Here is an 11,718-nt window from a genome sequence, read left to right as displayed (position 1 = left end):
TTCGATTTTCTTGTAATAATTGTGCTTGCATCAATGAGTAATATACATTCCTCACAGTTTTCTGAAGCTCGAAAATCGTTCCTAAGGGAGCGCAGAGTAATTTCTGAAGTTACAAAAAGTCGTTCCTAAGGGAGCGCAACGTAAGTTTTCTACTCAAAAGTCATTCCTAAGGGAATGCAGAGCCAAAAATTAAGTTCCGAAGTTGCCAAAAAGTCATTCCGAAGGGAGCGCATCATAAGTTTTCTGCTCAAAAGTCGTTCCTAAGGGAATGCAGAGCCAAAAATTAAGTTCCGAAGTTGCCAAAAAGTCGTTCCTAAGGGAGCACAGCGTAAGTTTTCTGCTCAAAAGTTGTTCCTAAGGGAATGCAGAGCCAAATACCACCGAAATATAAGGTGAAGAAGCTCAAAAATTGTTCCTAAGGGGATGCAGAGCTTAAATGCCACCGAAATAGAAGGTGAAGAAGCTCAAAAGTCGTTCCTAAGGGGATGCAGAGCTTAAAAGACTCAAAAGACATTCCCAAGGGGATGCAGAGTCTTGTGTGTTCTAGTGTGGGCGCGTGTGTGTGTCTTCGGTATCACCATCATTTTTGCATCATATCATCATATCATTCCGCATAACATTACATCATACATCATATCACATCAACAGCAAACAAGATCGAATACGAAGCAAATCTTCGGCAATACTTTGGTAAAAGAGAATGTGGTGAGGCACGAAGCGAACTTCAGTAAATACGTTTTTATCGGACTTACCAAAGGAGGGGTTTCTTTCTTTACGAAGCATGAAAAGAAGGGAAGGTGTTTTTTCGCCGAAGGCTCAAAAATGGTACGTGCGTAAATTTCATGCATCATAAAGAAATATATTACAGTAATTTACATGTCTGATTAATTGTTCCATACATCAAATATTACAAAGTATTATTACAATAAAGTCTAATCTTCCCTAAGATTTTTTCTGCGGCTTCGTTCAATAGCTTATCGACGACTTAGTCGATAATGGAGTTAGCAATGCTTATTACATCCAGTGCTTCCTTCATGTCCGGATCAACCAAGGGGTTGTATGGCTCCGGCAGCAGCGATAATTCAGCTGTAGTAGGTAAACTATTAGTTCGAAGCCACAAAGTAAGTATCGAGGCTAAAATTCAAAAACAATACCTATGCGCCTTTCGCGTTCAGCAGCTTCTTCAGCTTGCCTAGCTTCTTCTCGGGCATCATGGGTGTCTTTTTCATTCTTCTTTATAATTTCGTTGGCCAATTCTCGGCCACTGTTCACCCAGACATCAGAATAAAATTTTCCGCCCACCAAAGTAGCTTCGATTAAAGGGTCTTTTGTGTCGTCTATAGAGAAGGCGGCTTCGGCCTGGGCTGTAGCTTTAACATGATCGCATCCAGCCTTCTCTAGAATAGCCGCAATTCCCCGAGTGCCGGAGAAAGCACAAATATCCCCACGATCGCTCAGGATTTCTTCGAAAGCTTCGGCTTCCCCACTTATCCACTCAATAATGCCCTCGGGGTCGCCTCGGATAAAATTCTCCTTAGAAGAATAAGCACCCACTTTCGAAAAGCTAGTTTTCAATTTCTTCACGCAATCCAAGGATTTTTGAAAACATCTTTCCTTGGATTCGCGAAGCTCCTCAACATTTTTCTCTAGCTTGGTATTCCACCATTCACTAATTTCTTGGCTAGCTTTTGTGAGAGCACAATTTTCATTGGCTTCGGCAAGTTTTTTAAGAAGATCTTCAATTTCGGCTTTATAAGCTTCAGATTGAGTATTAAATTTTGCTTCACCTTCTTTTGCTTTATCCACCAATGAAAGTAGAATTTTGTCTTTCTCCATGGCCTTGTTTCTTAGCATGATGACCTCTGATCGAAGGTTGCTGAGAGCTACAGTGCAGCTCTTGCCTTTGGCATCCTTTTGTGCCCTTAGGGCGTTGCTAAGGATTAAGCCCTGCAAGAAAGAATAAAGGATTAGCATGAGAATAAAGGACTTCATTCCCAAGTCCACAAGCCTCAAAATTCACAACTTCTATTCCTTCAGACTGTTGTATGTGAGGCTGTCCGCGAGGTCAGCCTTCGTCATGGCGCAGAGGCCAGCTTCGAGCTTCGGAAAACCCATACTTTTGGCCATCTCCCGGCAGACGGATAACTCTTTGTTGTCCGGGAGGCAGTACAGGAAATCATCTTCGTCCGTACCGTTAAACACTAAGGCCCCCTTCGGGTACTTCAGTTCCCGGGCATAGCGTTTGGCTTCAAAAACTTCTTCTTCGGATAATCTTTTTCCCGAAGCATGTCGAATGATATAATCAGGACCTTCGGACGGTGCTTCGGGAGCAGGGGATTTGGCTTCTTTGGCCACACTTTTCTCTAGAGCTACGCCAGTATCTGGAGATTCTTCTTTGGCCCTCTGCTCGGTTGCGGCGAGCTTCGTCTCAGCGGGCACTGAGGGCCCAGCTTCGGTTTTTGTATGTGTTGTAGCAGCTTTGGCAACCTTCTTCACTGGAGCAGGAGTCAGCGCTCTTGTTGTTTCCACAACGACGTCTAGCATGCTAGTCATTCTTCTCCTCTTGGGAGTGGTGGCAGGAGCTTTTGCAACCTTCGGCAGCTCCGCTTCTACTGGTTGGCTCAGAATTTCTGGCAGATCTGTTGCCTTTTCTAATTCTAGCTTTCTGGTTGTCTCGTCTTTGGCTTTGACTAGCTCGACTATAGGCACCTTCAGCACTACAGTCGATTCTTCAACAATCCGAGCAGCGGGAGCAACCGGTTCCGCCTCAGCGACGGAAGATGTGTCCTCACCAAATTTTGGCACTGTGGCCGTTTCAATATATCTGGGCTTGTGGGTCAAAACTTTGATTTTCTTGCCCTTTGGCACATCAAAAATGGCCGAAGCGGCAACTTTCCTCTTTTTTCCCTGCTTTTGTAGGGGATAGCAATAATCAGGATACATGAAACCAATTGCGTCGAAAACTCTGTTTAATCTTTTCTTGCTCTGACCCACGAAGGCTGAGGACAAAGCATCATCTTCGGCCCTGGCATATTCCCCAAGCAACTCGTCCCTAGTAGCCTCAATGCGTTTCAACCAGTCGTCATTCGGTTTGTCGAACCTTTCTCTGTATCTGAAGTTATATTTCAATCGAACTAATCCACCTTCACTGGACCCAACAACAGTCTCCTTCGGCATCTCCCAACTATCAACAAGTGGCCACACTTTGTAGGCTATGTGCTCTTGGATTATGTCTCTTGTGCCAATGAAAGCACAGACATTGCTGAAAGCCTTTTGACACGTTTTGGCATCATTTTCAATTGTTACCGTCGGCCTTCGTAGGCCGAAGCGAGACCAGCTGGGACGTTGGATAATCTCCTTAATGTCCTCCCTCTCAATCAGATCATTCTTGACATAAAACCATTCCTCCATCTAGGCCCTAGGCCATCTTTTTCGAAATGTTGGAACCGGGTGGCTTGCATTGGGACGAGCAATAAATCCATAACAACCGAAGTTGTTGTGATATTGTTCTTTGCCAGTAGCCTTTGTCTCGTACAATAGTTCGTGTATATTGCAGAAACACTTTGCGCTCGGTTCCAGCCCTTGGCTTCTTACAGCCCAAACAAACATCCCCATCCTAATTATAGCTTCGGGAGTAATTTCATGAAGAAAGATCTGGAATATCTTCAACACTTCAACCACAAATTTGCTCAATGGGAACCGAAGGCCTACCTTCATAAAGCTTTGGTAAACAACAACTTCATTTTCTTCAGGAGCAGGGGCGGTGCTGTCTCCCCCAACCCTCACAATAGACATATCATGAAAGTACCTTCCCCTCATGGCATCAACCTGACTTTGTTTAATGGTCGACTTTCCGAAGATAATATGGCTTGGCCGCCAGGGTCAATCTTCGGAATCTTCATCTCCACTTTCCACATCAAAATCATCACTATCATCAGAATCTTTAGATAAATCCGCCATTATCTCCTTGGTAATCTTCTCTGTATTTGTTTTTGCCATAGATTCATGAAACCCAACAATAAAAGGGTCCACAACCTTCTTCTCTTCGGCCACCTTCGTCACCTCAGACACCTTCTACTCCTCAGACATTTCTTCAAAACTCCACTATATCACAAAGATTGAAAATCAAGCAAGAGCTGATGGCAAGAGAATTAAAAATTTGAGAAAATAACGCGAGGAATAGAAATGGCATAACAAATGCTGCTGCTGTGGGTTTCTATTTATACGCCTAGCGCATTGCAACTTGGCGGGGCCCATTTGTCATTAAAGTCCGCTATTCTAGTGAAGGAAAGGTGTTTTTTCGGACCTTCGGCTTAAGGCCTTCGTTCACGTCGCAGTCTGAATTTGTTGTTACAAGAACAAATCAATACCGCGAGGGGCTACTGTTGGGGGCCTTCGTCTTCCGAAGGTCCTCAAAAACACGACTAACATGCTTTCCAAGTATAATATACTGTCACAGGAACCTTCAGCTTTGAGATGAAGGTGTGCACGACATGAAAGGCGTGATCTGGGAGAACGATGGATCAATTCCAAAGCTACAGATGAAGAAGCTTTGGCTTAGCAGAAGGGCGGTGATGGAGAATGGAACCGACCTAAAGGGGAATATACTGCCAAGTCCTCAACTGATTACTCCTTAGTCAGTAGTAAGTGTCAAGGACATAAATGTAATTTTACCTAGGCTTCGTCTTGTGCCTATAAATAGATGAACAGTAACACAATACTGTTCACGCTGACTTGTAATCACTTGCACGTCGCTCTTGGATTATCACCTTCTGTCAAGCCGAAACATTTGAGAACAAGTAACCAACAATCACATAAATGTATTACCATTTCTAACTGACTTTAGCTGTCAGGGACGATGTCAGAACGCTAAGACAAGGACGATTACTCAAATTCTTAATGCAAAGGGTTTCACACAATCATTATCTGGTGCTACAAGAATCCATTGGGCTATAAATGTAACCCAATGCAAGTGACCTTTAGTTTTCATAGTCCACTGTCTTTGTTCACAAACATGTTGCATGTTGTTCTATGCCTCAATATACTATTATTGTAGCATAGGCTTGGAAGGCATTGGGAAATTAATTATCCATTTTTAGAACAATAAAGTGAAATATGTTTGGCAACACTTGCATGTTAGGATCTGCACGTGGTGGTCTGACCTGTAGAAATGGCTTCCCGATTATGAGTGGCAAGACTCGGGGCTATTTTGGAAACTCAAATCCACTTAGTATATGTCTTTTTTAGGATGAGCAATAACATAGATTATTATTTAAATAAGACATTTAGATATTTATGGGACTTTTCTTCTCCCTGGGTTTGGATTCCCTTCAGACTAGCCCTAGAGGAGATTGCTAGAATCTGACAAAAATCACACAAAACTTCTTGTATCCATTTATGCATCAAATTATCAACTAGTATTTCTGGCATACTGAACTCGCTTTTGTCCTTGTGTGTTGTGTATCTCGAATATATTTATGCAAAATAAGTCATAACATTTCATCTTCCCATATTGGTTTCAATAAACTAAAAACATTTCTATGAGCAGGAAGGGAGACAACGTAGCACTCATCTTTTGTTGGAAATATGCAGCTGTATCAAGAAAATAAATAAAAGAGTATGCACAAGAGATTACATAGGTACTCAAAGTACTCATCAGTTACAAAAACATCTTATACAACAACTTTTACAACCTAGGAAAGAAGAGATACCAATACGTTATTTTGAAAAAAATTGTGTTACTAGTAAATAGGTTCAGTTAGTACTATACATGTTTTGGGATGATAAAGTTGGTGAAGAGCAGGTTTAGCAATGTGGTGTAGGATTGTGACAATCTCAGTCCTCGTCTCCTCGACAACCAGTCCAAACTTGAAAGCCCACATCACATATGAAGCTAGAAGGCATCGATCTATTCCCAAGCCATTCAGATTAGTGGACATGCTTCAGCGATTTGGATTGTACCATTTGGAAGTTGTTATTTAGCAATTATACTGAGTACAACTCCATCATGATAAACTTGTAGTACAATAATGTTAAACATGCATCCTGATGCATTTCAATCCTGCGTACACATTCAATAGATGGTGCATGTTATATTATGGAAAAATCTCACTTCTATAGCTAAAGGCTCGATATATATGAGCAACACCTGCTGCAAGATCGTGTTGAAAAACATGCAGTGCATTACTACATATAATAATTTTGATTTGGTACATACGCTCTGATCCATCTCTATCTCCCAGACGAACACACACAACGCTATCAGCTCTCGTTAAGCGTATATATCATGGAAAATGACTTTACTAGCATTACTCTTCTGAGTTCTATTTTGTTGAAATAGCTACTTGTCACTGTGGTCATTAGTATCATGAATTGTCTAAACTGCTACAGTGTGGTGTTGATTCATCGTCACCTTTAACAACACTTTGGCAGTATGGGTTCACTATTAAGGCCTTGTTCGGTTAGGGGTGGATTAAAGGGGATTAGAGAGGAAATCCCTTCATAGTTGAAATTGAATAGAAGGGGATTGAATCCCCTCAATCCCCTCCAATTCTAATGCAACCGAACATGGCTTAAAGGATCAACGTAAACTACTCTCTGATCACAAAAAGGTACACATTTTTGCTTCAACTTAGTCTCGGGTTTGACTAAGATTGCTCGAACAAACATAATGCACGCATGCAGCTATGATAATAGTTCCAAATTCACTCCAATTGCATTACATTTTTACCCTTGCATTTTTAAAATTTGACTTTATCCCACTCTAGTATACGGAAGAGCACACAAGAGGTTCTAAAAAATAAAGTCGGAACTTTTGATAATCGTGATGCTTGAGTATGAAAGGAAACTAATGAGTTATGAATGTTTTCAAGTCGAACAATTTGCTTATCGTTCTGGCTAGCCAACTTGGACGATTAATCGTGATTGGTCTAAACTGGCTTAGATGATTAATCGCGACTAATCACGACTAATTGGATGACTTGAAAACATTGACCCTCTCTTCTCATACAACATATGTAGAATGCATGAAACACAATTGGAGGAGCACATTTTGAGGGACATATATATGGATTTATATACTCGAGTAGATGCTTCCTTTCTACTCCAGTCTTGATAGTAGCTTAGCATATAAAGCTAGAAATAGATGGTCCAAAAGGGTGCCAAAGGTATCAGTTATCACATAAGTTGATTTGCTAGCTGATGCATTTCATTTAGCTATGTATGCTATCATGCAATTACAAATGGCATTGAGATTAAGCGTTGGCCTTGGAAGTTATGAGGAAATTTTGTAGGTTAGCATATAACTGGCATGGACGTCCCTCACATAAAAAACTTTTGGTCTATCTGAAATTTACATTTGCTCTGAATGTTTTGGATTCACCATTCTTATCAAACTCATCAAAGCTCTAGGGACTCTGAGACATAATTTAGCAGACTATCTCATTACTGTTGGTGGCAAGCTGCAAGTCATTCTGCATATGGTCCCAGGAAGATGGTTGTCAAAGCAAGGTATAACAAATTGATCGTCGATGGTCGTGGTTCAAAACTTAAGTATTATTTCTCGTCTCCTCGTTGCAGCTTGCCACGAGGGACGACACCTGTGGAGCCACGAATGACACTGCCAATGACACTATTGTCATAGTCATTGATGACATAGATGTTGAGGCTAAGGAGGAAGACAAGGATGACGAGGAGAACGACGATAACGAGGAGCCTCCCCACATGCGGTGAAGGAAGGATGATTCTTAGATTTAGTTGACTTTCGTTATGCTTAAGTTAGTTTGAATGTATTCTCCAATGTATTTTATGTTTTAAATGGATTATGGATGAAAATAATGGTTCTAATCCATTTAATCTCTAGTTGTGAGGGATAGATATCCTCCGAGTCCTCACGAACACTAAAACGTGTCATCGGCCGCCTAATGGGCCTCCTAATGGTTTGGCTTGTGGGATGGGCCAGCAGGTTATAATTAGGTCGGGAGAACTTGATCCAATAAGACAAAGACTGGCGTCCGAGTTATGTGCTGCCAAAGCACTGATATCTCAGGTGATGCGGTTGCGCGCACACGAAGAGCTGTGCATTCGACGATGACTCAGCTAAGAAGGTGATTGGACTCCAGATATGTAGGACTACAAACCACCATAAAGGAGGAGATCAACAGAATAGATAGTGGTCACAACTTGTAAAGGGATAACTCTCTGGTTGTGTATATAAGGCCAAGAAGGGACCCCTACAAAATCATCTCATCCCATCTCACTTTATACCCACCCTCATCAACAACACCTAAGCATCATCGTAGCTCACTTGTAATCTTCATACTCCAGAGCAATTCCAATACACACCCTCAACAGGAAGTAGGGTGTTACACATTCTAAGCAGGCCGGAACTATGTAAACCCTCGTGCAAGTCTGGCGTGCCCCGCACGTACCATCGAGTCACAGTCAACGACGTCGTCCTACCCAAAAGCATCACGTGGGTAACCTCGTGGTGTGCAGTCCAGTCACAAACACGGACACTAGCCCCTAATATAAATTTTATTCTCCGCCTCAATGTCTTTATTACAATTTGTATATTCATTAAAAATATAATGAATAAATGGTGGTAGTGTAATTCGGTGAACTGTGTCATGTTTAAGTGCATCTTATAAAAGAGAATGGGGGTAATATGTTTATTTACTAGGATTGCTTATTAATCGTTTAAAATGACAATTACCATATTACATAGTTATCATAGAGTGGCGGTGGTCTGCTTAATACGACATTACTAAACTATCACCTATCGTCTATTCTTCATCCCTATCAATCTCAATCGTACATGTTTCTCAAACCTAGAGATGCATGACCTACTGAAAGTCGCCTAGAGGGGTTGAATAGGTGAAATCTAAAATTTAACACTTAATACAAAAACTTTGATCCCTAGTTAGGTGTTAAAAAGAGAGGTAAAACAATCAGAGTAATGGAGAGGAGTTCTTCTTGCTAGTGTTGCTCTTATGGTTGTGGAATTAACTTGGGAGCAACACAAATTGATTCAGATGACAATCAACCAAGAGAATTTACAGAGGAAGAGGAGAAAACAAATCACAAGCAAATCAACACAAATGACAGGGTGATTTGTTTACCAGAGTTCAGTTTCTAAATGAAACCTACGTCTCCATTGGGGTGTCCTAAAGGACTGGGTCTCTTTCAACCCTTTCAAGCGATTTCACAAATTGAGCTTGAGTCCTCTCTTTACTCGAATGAGTGACGGGAGTCTCCGCGAGGATCTCCATACAAACCAGAGTCGCTCGCTAGCTTTACAACTGAATGGTAGTTAAAATTACAATCTCAAGAGCACAACATTGTGGCAACACACTTTTCTCCATAAGGCACTATCACTATCTCTTTATCATTTCACTAGAATGTGGCACTTGGAAGACATTGGAACAATGGAGGTGTTGCTCTATTGTAAAGACATGAATGCTCAGCTCTTGTGTATTGAATGGGCTAGTAGGAGTGTATTTATAGCTCCCAACAACCAAAATAGTTGTTAGCATTGAATGCCAAAAATCTGCAATCAATAAGATAATAGTTTTGCAACACACTCTCCTCCATAAGGCACTATCACCCCCCCTTTTTCACATAAGAAAGATTTCTCCCCCATATGACAATAGTTTTGCAATAAGAGAGCCCTTTGCAATAAATAGGATTGGAGGGAAGATGGTTTTGATAAAAAAGACAAGTTTAGAACTCAAAGATTTTTTAAAAACTCTAAGGGCTTGTTTAGTTTGAAGTGGATTGAAGGGAATTGGAGGGGATTAAATCCCCTCCTATACAATTTGTATTGGAGGGGGTTAAATCCCCTCCTATACAATTTGTATAGCAGGGGATTTAATCCCCTCAAATCCCCCTCAACCCACTTCTAACCGAACAAACCCTAAGTGGTGGTTGATCCAATTGCTTTGGCCTTAATTTCTCTCCCTTTAGCATTAAGCACCGAAACGGAGCAACTAGTGGCCTCAAACCTCATTGCCTCACCAAAAAAGCAAATTAAGAGCAAAAGGCAATGAAACACCAACGTCAACTTGGAACAAAATACAATGTAACGTTATGAAGTGGAAGCCTTTTCTTTATCCAACTCCACATTTTCCCATTCAATCCACCTTTGAGACTACATCAACACAACTCAAGTAAACATATTAGTCTCAATGGGTGAAGTTATAGCATATCCTCCCCCTAAGTATATGCATCAATGTATAAGGACTTGTGAGGTCCGGGGATGACATTTTACAACTTGAGCACCAAAATAAGCAATAAATTACAATAAAGCTTAAAAGAACATGATCGAAGGCATATAAACACATGTATGCTATAAATCAATCTAAGTTCCACAAATCTAAGACATTAAGATCACTATGCAGCTCACAAAACCTTCTTTCATCTAAAGGCTCGGTGAAGATATCGGCTAGCTGGTTATCGGTGCTAACATGACAAATATCGATATCTCCCCTTTGCTGGTGGTCTCTCAGAAAGTGATGTTGGATACCGATGTGCTTAGTGCGACTGTGTTTAATGAGATTGTCGGCCAAGCGGACTGCACTCTCATTATCACATAGGAGTGGGACTTTGCTTAGATTATAGCCAAAGTCCTGGAGCGTTTGCCTCATCCAAAGTAGTTGCGCGCAACACTGGCCTGGAGCAACATACTCGGCCTCAGTGATGGATAGGGCAACAGAATTTTGTTTCTTCGAGCTCCAAGACACTAGGGACTTTCCCAGAAACTAACAAGTCCTTGAGATGCTCTTCCTATCAACGTTGCACTTAGCATAATCAGAGTCTGAGTATCCAATCAAACCAAAGGTAGACCCCTTAGGATACCAGAGCCCAAAGTGAGGCTTATAAACTAAATATCGAAGAATTCACTTCATGGCTGCAAGGTGACATTTCTTGTGGCCGGATTGAAATCTAGCACACGTGCAAACGAAAAGCATAATATCTGATCTACTTGCACATAAATAAAGCAAGGAACTTGTCATAGACCTGTATACCTTTTGACCTACGGACTTACCTCCCGCATTGAGGTCTAAGTTCTCGTTCGTTCCCATCGGCTCTTAATGGACTTTGCATCCTTCATCCCAAACTTTTTGAGAAGATCTTGCATATACTTCGTTTGGGAGATGAATATTCCTTCCTTGAGCTATTTTACTTGAAATCCTAGAAAGTATGTCAGCTGGCCCATCATAGACATCTCAAATTTTGCATCATCACCCTGTTAAACTTTTCACAAGACTTTTGGTTAGTAGAACAAAATATTTTGTCATCGACATATATTTGGCATATAAACAAATTGCCATCACATGTATTAGTGAAAAGAGTAGGATTAGCTTTCCCAACATTGAAAGAATTAGAAATAAGAAAATCTCTAAGGCATTCATACCATGCTCTTGGTGCTTGCTTAACCCCATAGAGCGCCTTAGAGAGCTTATAAACATGGCCGGGATACCTGTCATCCTAGAAGCCAGGGGGTTGCTCTACGTACTCCTCCTCCTTGATTGGCCTGTTAAGGAAGGCGCCCTTCACATCCATTTGAAAGAGATTAAAGGAATGGCGAGCAGCATAGGCTAATAAAATTCGGATAGACTCTAGTCTAGCCATTGGAGCAAAAGTCTCCTAAAAATCCAATCATGTGACTTGGGCATAACCTTTTGCCATAAGTCTGGCCTTATTTCTTGTCACCACCCC

The sequence above is a fragment of the Zea mays genome, chromosome 4, assembly GCF_902167145.1.
Source record: "Zea mays cultivar B73 chromosome 4, Zm-B73-REFERENCE-NAM-5.0, whole genome shotgun sequence".
Taxonomy (NCBI): domain Eukaryota; kingdom Viridiplantae; phylum Streptophyta; class Magnoliopsida; order Poales; family Poaceae; genus Zea; species Zea mays.
The sequence above is the reverse complement of the archived record's forward strand: the minus strand, read 5'-3'. Positions refer to the sequence as shown.